This window comes from Balearica regulorum, chromosome 11 (genome assembly GCF_011004875.1).
Source record: "Balearica regulorum gibbericeps isolate bBalReg1 chromosome 11, bBalReg1.pri, whole genome shotgun sequence".
NCBI lineage: Eukaryota > Metazoa > Chordata > Aves > Gruiformes > Gruidae > Balearica > Balearica regulorum.
In genome coordinates, this window is record NC_046194.1 from 22,934,458 (window position 1) to 22,956,214 (window position 21,757).

General features: G+C 48.7%; 1 non-coding gene across 1 annotated transcript; it reads right to left on the reverse strand.

Annotated features, from left to right (window-relative positions):
* Positions 1-21,342: 21,342 nt before the first annotated feature.
* Positions 21,343-21,414, reverse strand: TRNAE-UUC (transfer RNA glutamic acid (anticodon UUC)). The gene has a single exon. It is a non-coding gene; the product is annotated as a tRNA-Glu (tRNA).
* Between the last annotated feature and the right edge of the window lie 343 nt (positions 21,415-21,757).

A 21,757-nucleotide genomic window follows, 5' to 3' on the forward strand; every position in this document is an offset into this window, starting at 1 on the left:
TATATGTCTGTCTGGAGCTAAATTTCAGTTTGTTCTTTATGCCTGTTGTTTTTTTGGAGACCGATTTCTGTGAGCGTCTCTGTGACTATTTGTGCTTTCCTTAGGAGCTGAGCAATACCAGCTCAGCGATACCTCTTTCAGAGCTGCCGCAAAAGGGCTGAAGTGCAGAGTGAGCTACACCTAAGAACATTGCAAGATTTTCTTAGACGAAATATCTAAGGCAAAGAGGTAAAAAAAAAAAAAATTAAATGGTTATTTCATCTGGGCACTCTTGTGAACTGGTATCTGTGGGAGCAAGAGGAGCTTGGGGAGGGGAGCTGTTAGCAGTGTTAGTAAAGCTGGAAGAAGCATCTATTTGTGAAGGTCTTACACTCCTCCGGATGTTTTTTCTGCCCCGAGGATGTTGTAAAGTCTATGTCCAGTTTGGGTTTGGAACTTGGAAATCCTGATCCCCAGATCTCGGCTTGCACCGTTTCTTTTCATTCTTCTTCCCCGATACAGTTTGGATGTAGCTACAATAAGCGGCAAAATTCTTTGCATGGATTCAAAGGTAAAGGCTTAGACAAGGCTACTGAATATAATATAAATAATCCCTCAGATGACTACTGCATTAAATACAAGCCTGAGGGGTATTTAGATAGTCTTAAGCTCACCCTAAAACAATTAGGAAGAGTTTTTCAACTTCTTGAAAGCCTGATAAGGCAGATCTCACCCTGTCTGTAACATGATTTTGTTGATATGTTCAAATGAGGTGGTGAATTTTTCCTTAGGGTAAAAAAATGTATGGAATTCCTTATCATCTGATACAATAAAGAGTCTGTAACTTCTTTCTCATTCATTTTCAGCCAGTTTATCTGTTTGAGTTGCAACTCAATCCATTTTCTCAGGATTTGGGCTTCTTTAAAGCCCTCTTGCCATCCTTCTGCTAAAACCAGTTGATTTTCTGGAGAACAGCAATGAGGCCACTTCATTTGTAACGCTTTTCACAGCGTTTCTGTGAGGTTGTTTGCTCTGCATTTATTTTCATTGCCAATTTGATTAGCTCAGTCTTTCGTACCCCTCTTTCTTTACTGGAAGATACAGCTCTGAAGTACGTATCTCCAGAATAAGAGACAAATAAATCAGTTGGTTTCTTTGCAGTGTCTCTGCTCGGATTAGTTGCTCTCTGTCCTTTACACAAGGACTTGTGGCATCAGGCCCAGATTAACTTTTCCTGATTGGATCATCTGTCTTGTAAAAGACATCATAAGCTGGTGTTCATGGAGATGGCTACGAGACTCTTAGCTTCAATCCTTAGGAGAATTTTCTCTTGAACAGCCTAAGCAGCCCAAACTTCCTTTTGGAGCCCAAGGATGTGACTGTTTAGGTTAGAGAATGTGAAACTCCTGAGACAAAATTAGCACTCTGGTACTATTCAAAGTAACTTAATCACTGGTGATCAGTAATAAACTATGCCGTTTGTTGGACCGGTTCTGTCTTTGAGGGCATTGGAATAAAGACTTTGGCAACAGAAAGACAGAAACACCTACACTTGTATAATTTAGGGAAGAGATTTCTCTGACGAGACATAACCGGAGGCTGTAACTGTCTTCAAGGTGACTTGGTATGTATCCCTTATATATTCCTTTCCGGTGGGATAGTGTAATCTGTTTCATACGGTGATAGGACAGAGAAGGATGACCTGAAACTCAGGCAGCAAAACTCTAAGCTAAACACCAGTAAAATTATTCAGGAGCTCAGAAAGTTAGCACCAAGAAAAGGTACAAATGTTAGAGGGATGAAGTACCATTTCTTAAGGGAATCAAAACCGGCAACAAATAAGGATGACATACTAACACACCAGTATTATTTAGAACACATTTAGCATATTAGAGAGCGTGTCAATGTTTTAGAGCCAAAGCACTCTGTATAGCTGTTAGGGTGGCAAAAGTCTTACCTTCCTGAGCGGCGGTGTAGGGTAGTACATTTTTATCATTGCAGCTAATGTTGCCAGGATTAGCATTATTTTTTTTTGTCGTTAAGTGGCCAGGGAACGTGTTGGGTAGGAGAAAAATTCCCAAAAGCCTAAGGGAACACTGGTTTGGTTTCTGGAAACAAAGCCAGGTACAGATCAGATTTTATTTTCTGAAGTAAATAAACCTAAGGATGAGTTTAGCTAATTACCATCCAACAATATAACCTATCAGGTTAAAGTTATTTACAGGTCAGTAGCAAGGTCTGTGCAAGGAATTGAAGAGAAATGCTAATATGTTGAGGCCAAGAACTCAGAAATAAGGAGACAGTAGAATTAGCATTTCTCCGAACCGTTAATTTGTTGAATATGCATACTAGAGTACAAGACTGACGGTAGATTTCGGGCTGTTTCAGTTGTGGTAGATCACACTGGGGATGAGGAGTAACTGCCATTGATGAACCTCGTAGCCTGAGAGTAGAGATGGCCACAACTTTCCCTTCTGCACAGGTTTTCTTCTTTGGCATACTCGCCGAGCGGAAGCATCTACATGACATTGTAAAGATCATATTTGTGCATATCCTGCTTGCCTCCATCTCTTGGATTGAAAGCTGAAATGCTGGTTGTGTATTTTCCTGGCACTTTTAGCCGCTTCAGTTTCTGGGTTCAGTTTTGCTAATTCAACTTTCTGGGGTCCCCTTAATTCTGGGCAGTGCTCACATTTTTAAAAGGTTTTTAAAAGCTTCTTTAGTGTTAAGCTTATTTTCCAAAGACCTCAATATTCCAGCTTCAGTGTTTTAAACTGTACATCATTCTATGTGTCACTGGCAGCAAGAATTAAACCAGAAGAGTTCAGGCTGGTCTGTATAGTGAAAGAGCGACCAAAGGATACTGGAGGAGTTGAGAGAATTGGTTCTGTGGGTACGAAGTCCTTTGGAAATGTAAACCATTTGCAGCTCTCTTGGTGCTCTTGCTCAGCAGAACTGCAAACAAATTGGTCTCTAACACCTTATTTAGGGGTCTGTTACCATGAGAATTCTGCTGGTGTCAAGATGCAAAGCTAAAAAGGGGCTTGGGCTGCTGTGATCTTCTGTCCCCAAGCTCCTTTGCACTCAGGAAATCCTGTATTTTACAATGTACCAGACTAAAAATGACCCAATAAATCAAACCAGAGGAAAGGACTTCAGTTAGTTCTTCACTTAGGTGGAAAGTCGAAGTTATCCAAGTAAATCTGGCTCTTCCGAAGCTAAGAAAATGTGCCATGAAATAACCTTCAATCGTAAGTTTTGCCCTGAAGGTTGTACTTAACATCTGTATCACATTTAATCGGCTTTTTTCTGTGGGGGACGGTTCAACTCATCAATTACTGGAAGTGGGCCAGGCTTAAGTTTATTTTGGTAGACAAAAATGGGCTAAAAGGGAACAGAAAGGTTAAAATGTTCCCGTATTTATGTGGACAACGCGAACTGAACAAGGTTGTACTGGACCAGTACCTGAAAAGCCAAGAAGTAAGGCAAACTATAAATACAACGGGAAACTAACCCGATGCGTTAGTATGTGATCAAAAGAAAATAAGTGGCTTAGCAAATTATTTCCTGTCAACTGAGCTGCAGTAACAGTCCATATGGATGTTTTTAATCTACGCCAGCAGTGAGGTAACATCCATTTCACACATGCAGTGGGCTAAGAGGGAATACGCTCTTCATTATACCAGTTAGCAGACAGGTGGCAATTTGCCGTAATGTATTCATTTTCAGCTGTGTGCCTGTACTTTCAGATGATGAACGACTATAAAATGCAGATTAACCGCTATTAGTGATAGGGAGAACAATCAGGTTACTGATTCATTTTTTTCCCCCCTTAGGTTTTATGCAGGTCAGCTTAATTTGCTATGAACCTCGCGTTTGACTGTTTAGCAACAAAAGCAGTGAAGAAGCAGAACTATTCCTCAGCCCATCCTAGGTACGTGCCACAATTAAAGCCGTACGTGGCGATCTTTCCGCGCCGAGGATCCCCAAAGACTGGCTGTTTCTCTGGAGACCCTGACTAGCCCTTGCGTGCCAAGCAGAAGCGCCGCGCGGTTTGTCGCCGGGCTCTTCGCCGTCCTTTGTTGGTTGTACAGACCCATTTCACATCTGCCTCAGCTTTACTATTTTCCACTGGAGCTTTGTTAGCGGGTCAAGTCCCAGTGTGTGCTTAGGGGTTGGGGGTTTTTCGCACCCCCGCCCCGCACAGTTATTAATTTAATAGCTACATTATAGAAGGTGGCAGCTGTTGGTTTTAATTTGAATACAGTGCTGATTTCTCTCAAGGAGTCTTTGTCCCCATACTATGCGGGAACAGAAAGAATATTGTACTGGAACCATCTCATGATATTTTTACTACATCCCACTCATCTTTTTTTTTTTTTTTTCCCCAACAGAGGGTTATATATCTTAATTATCTTTTAGCAAATGGTTATTCTTTCCAGTTTATCATTTCATATGTTTGAAACTGAAGCTATTTACAGCCTTCCCTTTTACTTGCTTTTGTCTAAATATATTTTAGGGTTGCTTGCAAGGGTTAAGAACAGACACAGACATCCCCTTTTAGGAAAAATGGGGGAACACATCGCAGACTCCTCATTTTTCTTTCCTCTCAGACATAGTCACACACATTTTACCATTATTATCTGGTCATTGTGGAGAAATAGAATGGAAAATAAGCAAAAAGAGATAAAATAAATATGCTCCAACTCCACTTGTTTCTAAGTTACTTAATAGGGCCGTGTGAGATGGCAGTTGTGTAAGGGTAAGGTATAAGATGTACGGGGCATCGTCGTTTAACAAAAGCAGGTGTGCATTCCCGCACGCTCAGAACGCTCACCTGGGAACCTGCCTCCCATTACGCTTCAAGCATTTCCCTGGATAATTTGCAGTTATATTACATTCCTCAGTTCCTCATTTGTGTCTCATTCGGTGATGATTTTCATTGCCCTATGAAACAATTAGAGGTTTTGCTTTCCTGGCAAACGAAGCTAACCGACTGTATAAATTTATCACAGTTTACACATGTGAAACACGTGAATCTCCGTTTCAGGGCGGCACAAAGAACTGGAGATCCTGGGGCGAGGTGGCTATTGGGGCAGGTTGCAGGACGGTCACTCTTAGGTGAGTAAAGCACTGGCACAGGAGAAGTCTGTTTTCACCAGGTTAAATCTTAACTCTGTGTTCCCCTTGTTACAGTGCCATGGAAACAGCGAAATTGCAGTAATTCCTTTTGGCCGGGCCTCTGAGTCCCGCTAGTAATTGTAAACCCTCAGAGTTCACCTCTGTTGATAAAAGAGTTTTAGAAGAACGCAGAAGACTGGTAAATCTGTTAGTGAGCAGTATCAGGGAGCAGGAGAGACCTCCACGTTCCAGCACAAGTTAAAGGGTCACCGTATTTGTCAGGGGGGGCAGCGGCCCGACCGCAGTACGGCCGTGGTGAAGGGAGGCACTGCCTCTTGTGCCCCTTCCTCTCCCACCACCTTTATTTCAAACCCAGCGTCTTCCCCAAAAGGGTTAAAAGGAGACAGACGGATTCGTTTCGTTACTGCTGGTTGTTTAATACCACGCCTTCGGTCGTGGTTAGCTAGCTTTCAGGCTCAGGGGGGTTAAAGACAAAACTGAAGTTCGGGCCATCAGGTCAGTGCTGGCCTACTAGTGAAGAAGAAAAAGATGTGCAGTTTCTAGAAATGCGCGGCCGGTTTATTTTGTTATGTTCTTGAGACAATTTGTGAGCCAGCTAGCGAGGGTTGGACGAGTCCCACTGAATCTCAGAATTAACAGTAAGAGAATAATGTAAATGCGAATTCTTTGACAAAGGCTAAGAGCCAGGTTCTGCTCTCTGCTTCATTGGAGTAAAACATGTAGGGATTTTGGTATAATCCACAGACTCATTCTAGTTTTACACTCAGGTAATAGAATTTGGCCCAAAGAAACTGATAAAAACTGATGTATCGCTTTTATTTAGTTAAATATAGCTGTCCTGCTCCATTCAGGAGAATATTTTAATTGGGCCCCATATTATATTGCCTGTATGACTGATTTCTACAGCAATCCTAATTTAATTCTGTAGCAATGTATTGACTAAGAAAGAACTAAATTGCTTGGCAGGATAATGGAGAGAAGAAAGAACATAGCAGGAGGGTTAAGTATGGCAGATTTCATTGACCACAAGACTATAATATATACTATACACTACACTATACTATAATACAATGAAAGAAAGTTCCTGTAAGAACGATAAATAAGGAGCTTAATATATCACAAGCAGGTACAAGCTGCTTAACCTGCTGAAAGACGTCGTGCTTTTGTCTGCTCCATCTTCCCCGACACAAAAATTGTTTCAGAGCCTCAAGCTATTTGCTCGTAAAGAACACAGAAAATAATGGTGTTATTGTGGTACTTCTGCTAATTTCATCTCTGTACCATTGCCATGCTAAATCAAGGCGGGGGGGGGGGGAAGTTAAAAGATGTAAATTGTTCTTAAAATCAAAGGGGAGAGTGTTTGTGTGGTTTTATCATTGCGGGGTTTTTTTAAACATTACAAATGATGTTGGTAAACTCGTATTAAGTGGAAAGTGATTTTACTTCTTCCCCTGCAGGTTTTACAATTATTAAAATAGAGAGGTTCTAATGTAATTTATTTAAATCTGTTCTGAGGAACGTAGAATAAAAAATTCAAAATGACTGAGACCTGCTGAGTTTTTGAGGATCCTTTCAGAAACATTTCTAAGTGTCTGAATGAATCCAGGAAGATTAAGCATCAGAAATACACCACTTAAATAATGAGCTTGTAATTGCAGCTTTTATGCACTAGGAACAAGCACTTTGGTCATTTGCTCTCTTCGCTGAGATGGAAACTGCCTCCCCTTAATTCACTTTTACTCTACCGTGGAAGATAGTTTCTACAGAGCACTGAGGCTCCGCTTGCTGAAACGGTGAGCTCCATCTGCAAGCTGTGGTCTGGTGCGGCTGTGACGGGAATGGAGAAGAAGGTTCCTCGGAGCCACGAGTGCTTGCCTGGCTGTTCGAGGGGACAGACGGCTATCGGCTCGTTACCTGGCCATAAAAATACATTTCCTATATAGAATGTGTCAAAGCCCTTTCCTGGGGTGACAGGAAACGCTAAGAGGATTGTCAGTCTGGGACAGACAAACTTGAAATGGTGCTGGATTAGTGTTCAGCTTAGTTTTTTCCTATTTAAAAAAAAAAAAAAGGAGGTGGGAAATGGAATGCTGGAAAACCGAACCAACTTTGCAGTATGGGGTATTGCGACTCCATTAATGAGGCAGGTTCACCAAAGCTTCAGGAGATCAACCATTCCTCTGTGATCCCTTCTCAGTGTACCTCAGCCCTGAGTCGGAAAGAAACCCGATGGTGCAGAGGATCAGAAAGCGACTTCTAAGCTGTTCGGCTCCCTCGGTCCTTGACACCCCCAACGACAATACCAAGCGCCAGTGACAGGGCTGTCTCTTACAGCACCGCTGTAAGAAATACCCGCTCATTTCCTATCTCCTGGGGAAACGTTTGGCTCTCCTGAAGCATTGTAAGAGCTGCCAGGAAAGGCTTTGGTTTTATTTCTTATTTTTAAACATAACTTCCAGTATCCTGAGCCTTAGTTGTCGTTGTCTCACGTCAGTCCTGGAGTGTACAGATCATGGTTATTCTTTTCAGCTCTTGGCAGCGCCAGCGCGTCTAAAGCAGCTCCCTCCCCTTAACTAACCTGGAGTCGAGCATGGAAGGAAACCGGCGCAGTACTTGGGTTGAGGAGAGGGCTAACGGAAGGAAACCGGCGCAGTCCTCGGATTGAGGAGAGGGCTAACAAGGACAGGAGAGGAGGTGACCAGCAGACTTCCGACAGTGAGGTGGCACTTGGGCAGCACAAGCGCTGCCCAGCTAAGGGCTGGGAGAGAGGAGATCTTCTCCATCCTGTTTTCTGCAAGCAGCAGGGATGCTGCGAGGTCGGGAAGCTAACGCTGCAGCCCTGAGATGGGCTGATCTTTTGGAGCAGCTGCATTTAACTGGACGACGCAGAAGGCTCCCTGTGGACTTTAATCGTTCTTGCACTTCTGACAGGAGTAGCTGTGGTCTAACCGTGGGATGGAGGATGGGGAGAGACAAGGGGGGATACAGGATTGCTGCTGTACCTGCTGAGTGGTCAGCGCTTGCTCTGCCCCCATTTCAGTAACAAGGGGACGTGACTTTACACGTTGCTCATGGTCAGCTGAGGTGGTTTATGCACAACCCTGTGAAGCTGCCCGAGATACAGCCCTTAAGGTGGGGGTGTATCTCTTCAGCAGCCGCCCGTGTTTGAAAACTCGTTAACAACTGACAGTAGTGTTCTCTTTCCATCCTGGAAACTCTTCCCTCAGTATCTCCTGGGTCAGATATGGGGTGTGCTGCTCCAAGCCCAGATTCACATTTCAGTGTAATTAGATTGTCATCCCTATCTCTGTCTTAATGAACTAACAAGTCAAGCAGGGGCAGACAGGAGACTCAGCACTGCTGGGCTGCCAGCTCTGGAGAGGAGACCCAGGTAATTTGGTTTAACGGGACAGTTTATTACCAGCTTTTCTTCCCCTTAGACAGATGAGTGCTTATGTCCTCCTGCCTGTTAATGACAACAACAACAAAATATTGTGAATGAACAACTGTTTCCTGCGATTTGTTTAAAAATACACTTCTGACCACAGCTGGCGTAGGCAGCAGTTGTCTTACTGGACATGTGGAGCTAAGGAACACCATTGCTTACCCGCTCGCTCTGCATCCAGGCAGATTCCCAACGTGTCAGCCACTGCAGGGGCTGTTCGGCGCTAGAAATGGTGAGGCTGGGAAGCGCTCTGGACCACATTTACACCCTGAGCAGTTCAGATGTGTGACAGTTAAGACTCGGAGGTAGGTTTCTAGCCCAACTTTAACAACAATGCAAATGCAGCTGTGATTTAACTGGTGGCAGTGCAAGTTATGAACGTGTTGAAAGGCCGATGCCATACATTAAAATACAGAACAGAGCTGTTGACGTCGAAATACCTTTTTTTTTTTTTTTAAATTGCTTAGACCATACTTTGCTACAACCGATGAAATATTGGTGAGTATTTCAGCACATGAAGAGACTATTAACTTCTGGCTTTAGCCGACTTTGCTAAGAATTTGAGGGTTGCAGCAGCTCCATAAAGGATTCTCTGCACTCCGCTCCTCGTCACATGAGCAATACTCCAAACTCGTTTCTGTCTCTGGTCTCAGCTGCAGCGTTTTGGCACAGGGAAAAGGCACCCACTGCTGCTAAAGAAACTGGCGCTTTATGGGTGAAAACCAAATGTCTTGAATTCCACCTGGAGCCTGCTGGCAGCGAATGCAGCGCCCAGAGCAGGGACGTGGTGGTTTCTCACGGTGATGCGTGACTTGGTAAGCAGGATCTCACGTTACCTTTTCCTCTTCGGTAGTTTCCAGGTGCGACCCCATGAAGAACGCATTGGAGAAATCTAATCTTGAGGTGACAAAAATAGATGGTTGCAGCAAGATTCCTGCACAGGCAGGAGGTCCCAGTGTCTGCAGAATACTTGTGGCTTGTGAAGCCTTTTGCAGTTGCTCCAGAAGGAGTTCTCAGGTGTGTGTTCTATTGCATTGCAGGTGGGTTTTTCTATGTGGCTTCCACCCTGCTCCCCCACTCAAGCAGCCTTTCTTGCCCTGCGCTTAGGACAGTGTGTATATTTAGTAATGACAGTTAATAACTGAGTAAAAATGTGCCTGCTTTTCCCAACTTTCAAATGGCTCGGCGTGCTTGTACTTCTTGTTTTCTCATAATGAGCTGTCTACAAAAGCTGTATCTTAAATTTCGTTCCAGACCTTTAACAACCTGGGTTAGTGAGAGAAACAAACGGCCAGAGGAAGCAGTTAGCTTAAATTTACCTGAACCCCGAATCATACCCAGTGACATCAACGAATCCTGAGTGGTTCATGCCGAGAATTTCAGCAAGTGGAGATCAAGTTGCCTTTCAGCTCGGATGCTCGCAGGCTTTATGTCCCTTGTCCGATGCCAGCCGTCACCCTGTTTTCCTGAAGAAAGGCTCCACCAGCCTAAACTTGGCCCAAGCTCCTCCCTGCATGAAGAACAGGGTATATGGATATCGGACCGGATTTGTGCGATAGAACGGGTGTTTTGGGTGATGCTCTGGTAACTTCGCGACGCTAAAAGCTTGACTTGTTTACTGGCCTGGGCCTGGTGATCAGTGATAGACCGGAGGGGTCTGCCCAGCAAATGAACAAGATCAGCTTTGCACCAGACAGGAGGGAGTTGGTCTGCACGACCTGCCACGTGTTCTGTGCGTCAGGATTTGATTTACCCGACGGGCCGGAGAGCAAGATGCAAGTCCTGAGTGACTGGGTCTTTTCTTTGGAGTCTTTAACCATGTGTTTGAGTGGAGGCAGAGATTACATAAACGAGTGGGAGACGGGGCGGTGTTATTTGCGTTACAGGCTCATCCTGTATCTGTGAAGTGCTGGATGCAAATAGTGCGATTTGGAACCCGGGCGCTGTTGCTGTATACGCTGCAGTGTGCCGAAAGCTGAGCGAGCCGGCTGGCCGGCAGGGTTTGTCACTGGGCAGCAGGCCACGACCAGCCGGGATTCATCAAGGGACAGAACAAGAAAGACAGTAGTGCTAGGAAAGCCAGTATTTAAAATCCAGTCTGATGCTGGAAGTTATTTCCCACCTTTACGATGAGCCTGGGATTTGGAAACGGCCACACCTTAGAGCATGCAGATTGCAAAGCTGAACTGATCACGCGTGCTGCCCCCGTGCGAAGGAATGCCGATGCTGTGCGTCCTTCCTGCCGGTTCTAACGCTGCCACCCTGTAAACCTGTTTGCAACCGCATAACCCCTGCAGAAATGGCATGGGTTTGGTTAATAATGCCTGGCAAACAGCATGGCCAGGGTATCAACGTCGTGGTCTGATCTCTAGGCAACAGCTTCTCCTCCGCCTCGTACTGTTGCTCTTTCTGAAATGGGAGGGATAAAGAGCATTAATAAGAACCCAGACAGGCTGTAAAGACAGCACACCACTCGGAAAGAGGGTGCTGCTGTATCTTCACTAATAAATCAGGATCATTATCACACCAGGGGAGAGAAAGAGAACCCAGAGCAAAGGCATCTGCTGTGAGTTATGTCTCTGAGCCTGCTGGAGCTCTCTGTTTTCCTGAAGCTCTTGCTTCAGCCGAGCCGCTCAGCCTGCCAGCAGCCATTAATCCCATCCACTCCTGCCGGAAAGCTGATACTGGGCCGAGGCAAATATTTCTTGTGGCTGACAGTTTGGGTGTGTGGTTTGGGGTTTTTTTTTAAATTTTTAATACTTGCTGTAATGAGCAAGAGCCCAGAAACGCTCGGAGTGCTTTCTGTAGGGTCTACGGACGTGTGTGTCAACGCAACAAAACACAAAAGCCAGAGCAGCTTTGTCTTTGTGCAGGTTCAGTCGCCCCTTTTGGCTCCAAATACATGCGCATATATAAAGGGAGGAGTGACAGCTGCTGAGCGCGGGGACTTAACTACGGCACCGCGTGTCTCTACAGAATCCGTCTCCTATACAATACTCTTCCTTCAGGGAATTTGGGGGGATGTGAGGGGAATGCCAGGAGCAAAACTCTGGAATTCATTAGTTTCTGATTTGCCCCAGACTTGTTAAGACACAAATGCCCTGAATGTGATTTTCTAAGAGTAATCCTGACTTATGCAACGAATCCTAATTATTTTTTTGTTTGTCTGGGTATTTTGATGGGAGGGGAAACACCAAAGGGGCTTTTTAGATCGAAAGCTTGCTTGGACAAAGCTGTCTTCACAGGCTGGTAACGTGATGTTAGAACCACGGCCTGAAGACCTGTTTCAGGTGATGCGTGCTAACGTAACACAGCATGTCAGAGAATATTTTGCAGACATTTCCTCGGTATTTGTGTCACATTTCCCAGGGTTTACCATGGTACAGTACGAGCAGTCGCATGAGTAAGAGCTTGCATTTTTCAGCCAGTAAAACCTTACGGATTTGCCTGATAGTCTTTTGTTCCGCAGCAAAGGTGACACTTGTACCCTCGATAACCATGTCTGTATTTTTTAGAAATAAACGTGAGTCACAAGAACAGATTCGACCTACTTTTTCTATAAAATGACACAACTAATGCCAGCAAGGCCTCATCGAGGGGTTGATCTCAGTGACACCTGACGTAATGAAGAAGCAGCGTTGCACAGGCGAGCGTGGTGCTGCTGCCCTCACAGAACACGCTGTTTTACGTCCTGCGCCATTGCAGCATCCTCCACTTCCCTCTGGAGGCAAAGCCCTGCGTTCCTGACAGCCACCACCAGGCTCTCCATCCCTACGGGGCTGCGTCTCCTCCAGTTCTTTGTCTGGAGGGAGCCGGGTAGCTTGGCGTGGCGAGGCAGGCGGGGGTAGATCTCGGCACCGCTTCCCTCCTCCGTGGAGACCCATTTAGACTAATCGTTTCCAAATGAACGTGCCCAGCAGCGGGGCAGGTTCTGAAGCTCTGGCTCTCAAGCCTTGCGTGAAGCATGGTTTGATGACCGGGGGTGGGCTGAATGAATGAAATTCTCGTCCCCAAAATGCTGATTTGCAGTGCCTCACGCCAGTGCTCTTGAGAAGCAAGGCAAGAACAGTGTGCCGGATGTTTACCGAGTGCTGAATAATGCACAGCAGTGAATCACACACAGATTTCCCTTTCTTCCTATTAGAATGATGGTAAGCAATAATATGATTGACCCAGAACAAAAATAACTCCAACAGATGAAGGTATAGTGAGGTATTAGGGGACTCCCTATCTAATAATCAAAGCTTAAGCACTGAATTTACCGTTTCCATAAAGTTTTAACTGCAATGCATTACAGCAAGTGGGGTACTAAGACCTTTCCTTTGAGAAAAACAAAAAAGAAAATGAAGGTGGTAAAAAATGATCCTTAAATATTAGTCACCCATTTAAATTAAATGCAAAGTTTATCTGTTTGCTATAGAGAATGGAACCAACAGTAACAAATGGTGACAGGTAACAGGAGAGAGGATGGGTGAACAGGTTTTTTTGAATAATACCTAACGAACTGGATAAAAGAATGGAGCAGAAATGCAGTTTAGGGGATCTGTGATATCACAGAGAATTGTGATATTCCTGAGAAACTCCTCAGGAAGGAGGTGTCCCGGCCTGGGGAACAACCCTGAGGTACCTGGGTACCAATCATTTGTTGTTTCTCTCTCCTCAGGCGAGCACTGAGGAGTAAGCAAGCTGTTTCAGCCACGTGGATGTTGTTAAATGCTCCTGGCTTAGCTTTGCTTTCACTGCTGCTGTTTCGTTTGGTTATCGGATTGCATGTGTGAAAAGGAAAACACACAGTATTTATAAGGTCGAGAGAAGACAAAAAGGTAAACTGTAAAAAATGTAAAATCAAACAGATCCACCTTATAGCGGCCTCTGCCTCTCCACACAAGAGAACCCCGTTTCTTGTGGTGAGGAGGGGTGGTGTTACTCATACTGCTACCGGTAGTGAGTGGGGTAACAGATCACCCACACTCCTTTTCCTGGAGCGCCTTTCTCTTCTGCTGCTCTGCTCCCTCCAAACAGCTTCTGCCTCCAGTAACAACAACATCAGGCTGTAAGTCCTTCCAGAGGTTTCCTGGAGGTATTATTTGTACTCTCGGGGCAAAGGACCAATGTGTTACGTGGTTGTTACACTCTGGATTCTGCTCTCATGAGCTACCCATCCAGCTACGAGACCAGCTGTGCGATGGCAGGGACTTGGGGTTACACCTACATCAGCAACAACGTGTACACAGTACCACCGCAGCCTGCAGTGCTCGCAGCACAATAACCAGTCCTGCAACACCCGGTTCTGTGTTACTGAAAACAGTTGTTTTCATTAAAAATCACTAAGTGCCATTTTTGGTGCTGTTACACACCCGGGTCCAATTCTGACCAGCTGTGCAGAACAAGCTCCCTTCTGTAGAGCAGGGTCTTCAGAGCGTGCTCCGTTGTGAACCTGCTGCTTCTGCTTCTTCCTGACTTAGAAAAATGCTTCTTGGATCAACCGACCTCCTTGCAAGGACTGAGAATTCCAGCCGTTTCCCCCAGGACAGAACACCGTAGTTGTACATTTTTGCCATTTACTCGTCATCGCCTCAGTAACAAAAAAACCCTCTTTGTCATCAAGTTGATGCGTGAGTAGGTATTGTGTACGCGTAGCGCTTTGCAATGCCTAGAATTGAGGGACCTCTGGCTTCCACTGAGTGTAATTTTCTGCTTTTCCAAGGCGAGTGGATGCAGGTGCTGTCCTCCCGTGCTGAAAAGCTACACACGCCTAAGGGGACACGGTCTGCCTGAGTGCAGGGTGCTGAGGAGAGCGTTTGTAGGCTTCGGTGACTTGCTTGAGCTTCTCCTAGAGCTCAGAAATACATTTTGTAGGTACATAAAGTTCCTTCTCTTTATATGTCTAATTTTCTGTTACAGACAGAGATGCTGGTGATCTGTTAACCACCGTCGACAATACTAAGAGGAAGGACATTTATCCTGAGAGAAACACGATTTCTCTCGTTGGGAGGTGGAGGCAGCTCAGAGTTAGATCCACGGTCAGGCAGCTTCTCCACAAGTTGTCCTTCCTCGAGGGATTACCCTGCACGACCAGACCAGGGCTTTTTATTGTTGTTCAGGTTTTTTTGTGCGTTTTTTTAACTTCACATGTGCTCCAAATATGCTGTGCTATAGGCAGACACCTGTACTCTCTTCTGCTCTTCCATCAGTTTTGCTAATTAAAGGTGGCCATTAACAGCACCCGTTCTCCTGTGGTGACACTCTCTCCGTCCCTGAGGCCATGCCTAAAAGCCAGGTTGTTCCTCACAGCAGGGCTGGGGCTCCCCGCAGCCCTCTGCGTCCTCTCTGGCTTTTCCTCGTGCTTTTTTTCAGGCTATTCCTCGGCGCGAACGTTGGCCTTGGCGCCCCGTTCCCGCGTTGCACAGGGTGCTGCTGGGCAGGACCTGCCGCAGAAGAGCAGCCTCTTCCACCCCTGGCAGATGGTTGCCGTCCCTGCGTCCCCTCATCCCTTTCTTCAACAGAAGACGCTGAAAAAAAACCCTTTTCTGTAACAGAGCGAGCCAGATCTCGTATTTCTTAAGCACCTTTCAGAAATTAGTCTACCACAACCACCACCAAGGTGTTGCCGTTATGGGGGGGGGGGGGGGGGGGGAGGCAGCTGAGGGCAGCCTGTGGAGACGGATGAGGGGGGCCTGAGCTGCTGCTGGGGGCTTGGGGGTCCCCGGGGCCCTCGGAGCGGGGCCTGCGGTTGGTTTGGCGGCCGGGGGAAGGGGCCAGGCCGGGGGTGCCCGGTCCCAGCCCCAGCTCCAGCCCCGGGCCCACAGGTCTCGGTGAGGGGCGCCAGGCCGCCCCCCCACGGCGCATGCGTGACGGCGGGCGGCGGCAGGGGAGCGGCCGGCAGGGGGCGGCAGGGAGCTGCGCGGCTCACGCATGCGCAGTGCGTGCCCCGTCCTTCCGGCCGCGCTCCCGTGTCCCCGGGCCTTCACACGCGGCGCCGACCCCGGCGAGGCCTCAGGGGCCGCCTGAGGCACACTGCGGGGCGCCCGCGGCACGCCGCGCTGCCCGTCCGTGGGTACCGGGAGCGCCGTAGCGTTGCTCGACCCCGGGGACCCCAGTAGCAGCGCTGGAAGTGACAGGCGGGCAGTGCGCAGGCGCGAAAACGAGCGACCAATCGCAGTCGCGGTGCGGTAGCGTCAGGCGTGCGCCATGCATCCCGGCGGCGCGCTGGTGACGTCGCCACCGGAAGCGCTGGGCTCCTACTTCCGGCTGGGCCGCTGGGCCGGGCCGGGGGTGAGGGAGCGGGGGGCGCCGGGGCGGGCCCGGGGCCGGCGGGAGCCGCTGAGCACCGGGCTTCGGGGACGGGGCACCGGCCTGGCAGGCGGCTGGAGCCGCAGCGGTGGGCTGGGGCTCTGCTGCGTCGGTTCGGGACGGAGCGGGGAGCGGCTCTGCGGTGCTCCACGGCCCGTCGGGGTGCGCTGGGATCCGGCCCTCGGAGTGTCGGCTCGGCTGGCCCGCGGAGCGCCCGGAAGGGGGGTTTATTTTCCCCTAAGAAGGGTAGTACGAGTTTTTGTTTTACCCTGGGAGCGGCTGTACTTCCCACGGGAAGGGCTGTGAGCGGCTCCTGGGATGCGGGGGGAAGGTCACCCTCCTTGTCCGAGGGAAGGCGATGTTCCTCCTTAACCATCCGGTTTTTCCCAAAGCTGGGATAGTCACCGGCCGGATTCTACAGGAAAAACACAAGAACCGGTTGGGCGAACGTCTGTCTGCACTGAGCAGACGAGTGCCGCAGTCCAGACCCAAAGCCTGGCTTTTCTTTGGGTTAGAACCAGCTCGCCCGGGGGGTTCGTGCGAGGCCGCCCTCGGTGCGGAGGCGAGCAGGGGATGGCGTCTGTCCTGACGCACCCGAGCGTCGCGCCCGACTTGTCCCGACAGGTACGTGTGTCTTTGAGTCGGCACCGTGCCTGGTCGCCGGATGGGCGCGTGTGTTTCAATGATGTCATCTCAGGCTGGTCCTGCGGCTTTTTAGGGTTTATTTTGTCATGGTAACAGTAGCCTGTTCTCTGGATCAACGTGCTCAGTTTAAGGAGTTGCAGTTGCTCCTCCTGTTCTTTTTTTTTTTTCCAGAAATATTTTGCATATTTACTCTCATCCTTCTCCCTCTCCCCCCCCCAATTTTGTATAATTTTACAACCTCTAGTTGCAACAAATAGCTGAAGCAAGCAGCGAGTAAAGTCAAACTAAGTATCTCCTCACAGGAGTTCTTGCCCATGAGTTAGAGTGTGAATATTGTGTTGGTTTAAAGCTAAACGCACATCTGTGAGCGAAAGCAGAGACACTCGCCATCCCAGTTCACATTCAGAGCCCCGCAAGTTCATTAACAGTTTGACTGCTGGCTCGGTGTAATCCTGACAGGTTTTAGAAAGGATTTTGTAATCGTCTTCAAAGCGGAAGATAAAGGAGCGTTGCAGAAAACAGAAGTGTGATGACAGCTGAGAATCTGAGCAAAGCCTCAGCAGGGAGACTGACTGTGTTACTTAAAAAGCAAAATAAAGCTAAGAATAGAAGGGGAAAGCTCAGCATGAAGCTGGAGGATACATCTGACAAGACTCTCCTGTGCAAACACATCTAACCGTTGATTGGTTTATTTATTTTTTCCTTCCACGTGCTCCATGATCATTTTAGGTGATTGCAGGAGAGACCTAAAACAACGGAGCTGAAAAGCGGATTACACAGAGACCTCAAAGCAGGCTGATATGAAAAGCGACAGAGCAGTTCTCAAGAAAGAGCCTTCCTTTTCTGTCAGCTCGAGTTTGGTGCAGCTATAGGACATCCAGACATCCTTAGAAAACACTGAGCCAAGCGCAGGGCGTTAACTTTGCCCTCCCCAGATGGTCCTTCCTGGAGGTGGATTAGAGAACTGGCTGAGCGCAGCCAAGGGACGGAATCAGGGCGCGGATGAGCGGCATTAGCACGCTGCTGTCGAAAGCTTTTAGGACCTTTCAAAAGTATTTTGCTGCTTCTTTTTGGTTTACCATAATATCCATGCGGTGAATCCCTTTGCAATTGTTACACTTCAGTGTTATAATAATTTCGTTCCAATTTAACAAGCACCATCTGTTTTCAGCCTCTCAAGACTGCACGTGGTGACAGAACCACAAGTATTTACAGACACGCACTTCACAAAGTGGTGGGGGAGAGGGCAGTGAGACTCCGGAAGACTCTCAGATCTGTTTATCTCAAACGTCGTATTTTTTTCCTTTATTTGCTCCCTCATAGGGTGCCTGTCACCTGCCAAATAAAGACGCCAGAACAGCCTATCCACAGCAAACCTGACAAGCACAGTAGATCTCCGCTACATCACGAGCGTTTGGTTGCAGATGTGCATTCAGATGCGTCTTCCCACGCACAGAACACGGTATTTAACAGTTACCCAGCTCCTCTGTGTTGTAAGGAAGCCATTGTACAGCCGCCCATCTCCACAGCGGGTTATTAGCGAGACTAATTAGCTGTTGACAGCTCACAACTGCAAAACAGGCTCCTTTATGTCCACTTCCAGAATTATGAGCTGCTTTATCACGCTGCTCTGATGCCTTAACGTCCGCTCTGAGCAGGCACGCCAGCACCGTAGCCACTGGTTGAACACCATTAATTCGCAGGCCGAGGCAGTTGTGCGCTACTTTCCGTTGGTACGCGTTGCAGCCCAGCGTCAGGCTTCTGGGAAAATAAATTTACAGAATCCTGCATCTGTGCACTTCACGGACAGCAAATCGAGAAGAATGGCCGAGTGGCTGAATTTCAAATGGCTTCTAGTCATATTTGTCTTACGTGTATTTTTTTTTACTTCTCTCTCTTGTTCCAGACTCACCCCTTGGACAAAAGTGTTACTGCAGCGTACTGTATTTCACAGGTGGTGATATATTCAGTAAGAACATAAGAACTCACGCTGTGGAAATGGGTTTTGCAACCGACGTGCCCATGAGCCACCCGCTGGGTGTGACGGGTCAGTTCACGCTGTTGTGCAGGGTGGTTTTTCTCATTGCACCCTCTGTGTGATCCTCTTATTAAACTGCTCTCTCAATGCACTGGAAATGCTTCTGGTAACGCTGTAGTTCACCGAAGTGTTTCACTGTGTCCTGGCTGACACTGGGTGCCACTCTAGCAAGGAGAGGCAGCCTGTTTCCCTACAGGCAGCACACCAAGAAATCACCTCTTTGGCCCACCTCACCACTTCGGAGAGCTTTACCATTAACCACAGATTGGGTCTTTTTAAGGACGGAGTGCTACGCACAGTGCACGCTGCTCCCGTTCTTTTAAACTAGATTTATCAATATCCTTCAGTTTGGTTGGGGGCAGGAGGAGGGGAGGGCTGGCTGTCTATTGTTTTAAAATTGCAGATAGCTCCAAAGGTAATTGGGTATCTTGTTCCCTTTTGCATGGATAGTCATTAATACTTAAATACTTCTGTGCCTGTATGAAAAGGTCTGTGGTTTCTGTGCTGATCTGTTCTGCTTTGCGGTTTGTCTTAATCTTGGCAGCTCAGGGTGGTACCAAACTTCTACCTTTTAAATCTCCCTTGCAGGCGATGCTGGGAAGGCCCTTCCCGCAGAAGGTGAAGATGACATCTTTGACCGTGTCCGCTAAAGTACCTGCAGCCAACGGACCAGAGTGAACATCTGCTTGCCTGCACGTCACCTGCTGACACTCACAGTGTCTTGTACAAACGACGAGATTTGAGCACAAGTGTATATTCATTCCCTGAACACTGCAAGAAGTGTAACTTAGGGATGTTTTGAAGCAAACCTGTAGCACTGGTTTTTTGTGAAAAAAAGCATGTGAAAACTAAATCTTGTATTACCTCGTTTTTCTGTCTTTCTCTTACATAAAAGCATTTAAAGCAGATTAAAACATTTAGTGTACTAAGAACAACCTGCAGTGAAGGCAGTACAGTACTCAGACCCCTCAGAAGAAAGTATCTTGTTACTTGCTGGAGCGCTCAGTACAAGTTTTATTAGACAACAGTGAATCACAGGCTCCCCAGTGCAGGAAAGGCACAGACAGTGGCACGAGTCCAGCAAAGGGCTACTAAGATATTGTCACGTATCTATAACCCTGTATGATTCTTGACTGTTATTTAAGTAGCATCAAAAAAACAACAGCAGGGACTTAGCGTGTTCACAGACATTGCCTGGGCAGCACCTATATCCCACCCACACATTCTCCACCATCCTTGGGGTGGGGGGCACAGAAACCCACTTTGCCATGGGGCTCTGGGCAGGCTGTGGTGGGACACCCCCTGCCCTGTTCCCCCCGCAAAACCCCCCCTCAACGCGTGCCCGGCGGAGGGCCCCAAGTGCCCCCAGGAAGCACCACCCTCCACAGCTGCCCCTCGCGAGGCTGGCAGCAGCCCTCAGGCAGGGGCCTCCAACCTGAGGGCCTGCAGCAGCCGCTCCATCAGCGCCACCCCCGAACCCCACTATACACACGCAGGGGCGGCTGGAAGAGGCCCGAAACGCCCGAGATGAGCCAGGCAGGGCTGAGAGGAGCCGGCTGAGCCCCACCACGTCCCAGCACAGATCTCCCTCCTCCAGCACCTCCAGCTTATCTGAGGGGCTGCCCACAGCCCACCGCGCTTATATTCCCCCTCACCGTGCGATGCATTCTCCCACTTTGGGTCCCCCCTCAGCCCGTCCGCGGGGCGCGCAGCCCTGCCAGGGACCCTGGCGGCAAGCGGTGCTGCCGAGGGGCTTCTGAGGCGGGAGAGGCAGCTCCGAGGCGCCGTGTGCCGAGCTCTTGCCAGGCTGGGGTTTCTTTAAAGCTGAAATGTGCCAGGTGTCAAGGTTCGGGGTGGTGGGGTGTTACGTGAGGTGCAAAGGCTCTGAGGCGGGGGTACGTGAGGTAAGAGGCTCTGGCAGGCTCGGGGCGGGGGGGGTAGGTGAGGTGATAAGGCTCTGGGGAGGGGGATGTGAGGTGACAAGGCTCTGAAGGGGCTGTACGTGAGGTGACAGGCTCTGGGTGGGGGTAGGTGAGGTGACAAGGGTCTGAAAGGGGGGGTAGGTGAGGTGACAAGGCTCTGAAGGGGCTGTACGTGAGGTGACAGGCTCTGGTTGTGTGGCAGCAGCAGCTCGGGGGCTGCCTGAAGACCTGCTGAAGCCAAGGTCTCTGGCACCCAGCGCGTCGCAGCAGACATGGCGACGGGCCCCTCTGAGCCCTCCTACCTCGGGGCAGGCCTGGGGGACCCCCGTGTCCCCGCAGACGGGGGCTGCCCTGCCTTCCCGGGGAAACGTGGCCCCGTGTGCAGGCGTGCTGTTGTCCACCCCGTACGCCTTCAATGGAGCATATATACGTTAACAAAAAGGTTGTTGGACGTACCTGGCTGTGCTAAGGAATTTCCCTTCATAAATGACTAGCCTACACGCTCATTTATATATGTATGTATGTATTTTTCTGTATGTAATCTTTAACAGATTTTTGCTGCTGGAGTTGCAGTACAATACTATTTCCCTCTGACAACAGTCAGAGAAGTTTAAAATATGCAGTGGGACACAAGCAGCAATTTTCTTGCCTGCATTGGAGAAAAACGCAGTTAACCCCACGTCATTTAGTTAGGTGTTGTTCTCTAACTTACTTGAACGTTGTAAACCGAGGCGGGAGGCAAGTTTGCCGTGGCACAGCGCTTCCTGCCGTCTCCGCAGACTCCTGGGGCCGAGAAATTTGGCCACAGAGATGCAAAAAAAAACCGCGATCGAGAAGGAAAAAAAAAAAAAAAACCCGATCGCAAGAAAAAGCGAAGCTTCCCATACCGGGAGTCGAACCCGGGCCGCCTGGGTGAAAACCAGGAATCCTAACCGCTAGACCATATGGGAGGCGCTGGTTCCCTTTTCGTCCGCCCACCCCATAGCGTGGTCTGCCCACAGCCTCCTGCACTCGGGACGGTACGAGGCTCCGGCGGGCCCCGTTCGGCCGCTCCGCACGTACCGGTAACCGCTGCCCGCCCCCGGCTGCCGCGCCCCCCGCCCCGGCAGCCTCCATAAAGCCCCCCCGCCAGAAAGGGACTGCCCATAACTAAGATGGCGGCCGGTGCTTCGCTGCCGTCCCGCCCCGCCTCTTTCCCTCTCCTCACCCCGCCCGCCTCGCAGTTAGCGGCGCCGCATCACATGACGGGGGAGGGCACGGGAGCGCGGGAGAGGGCGGGGTGAGCGCTCACGT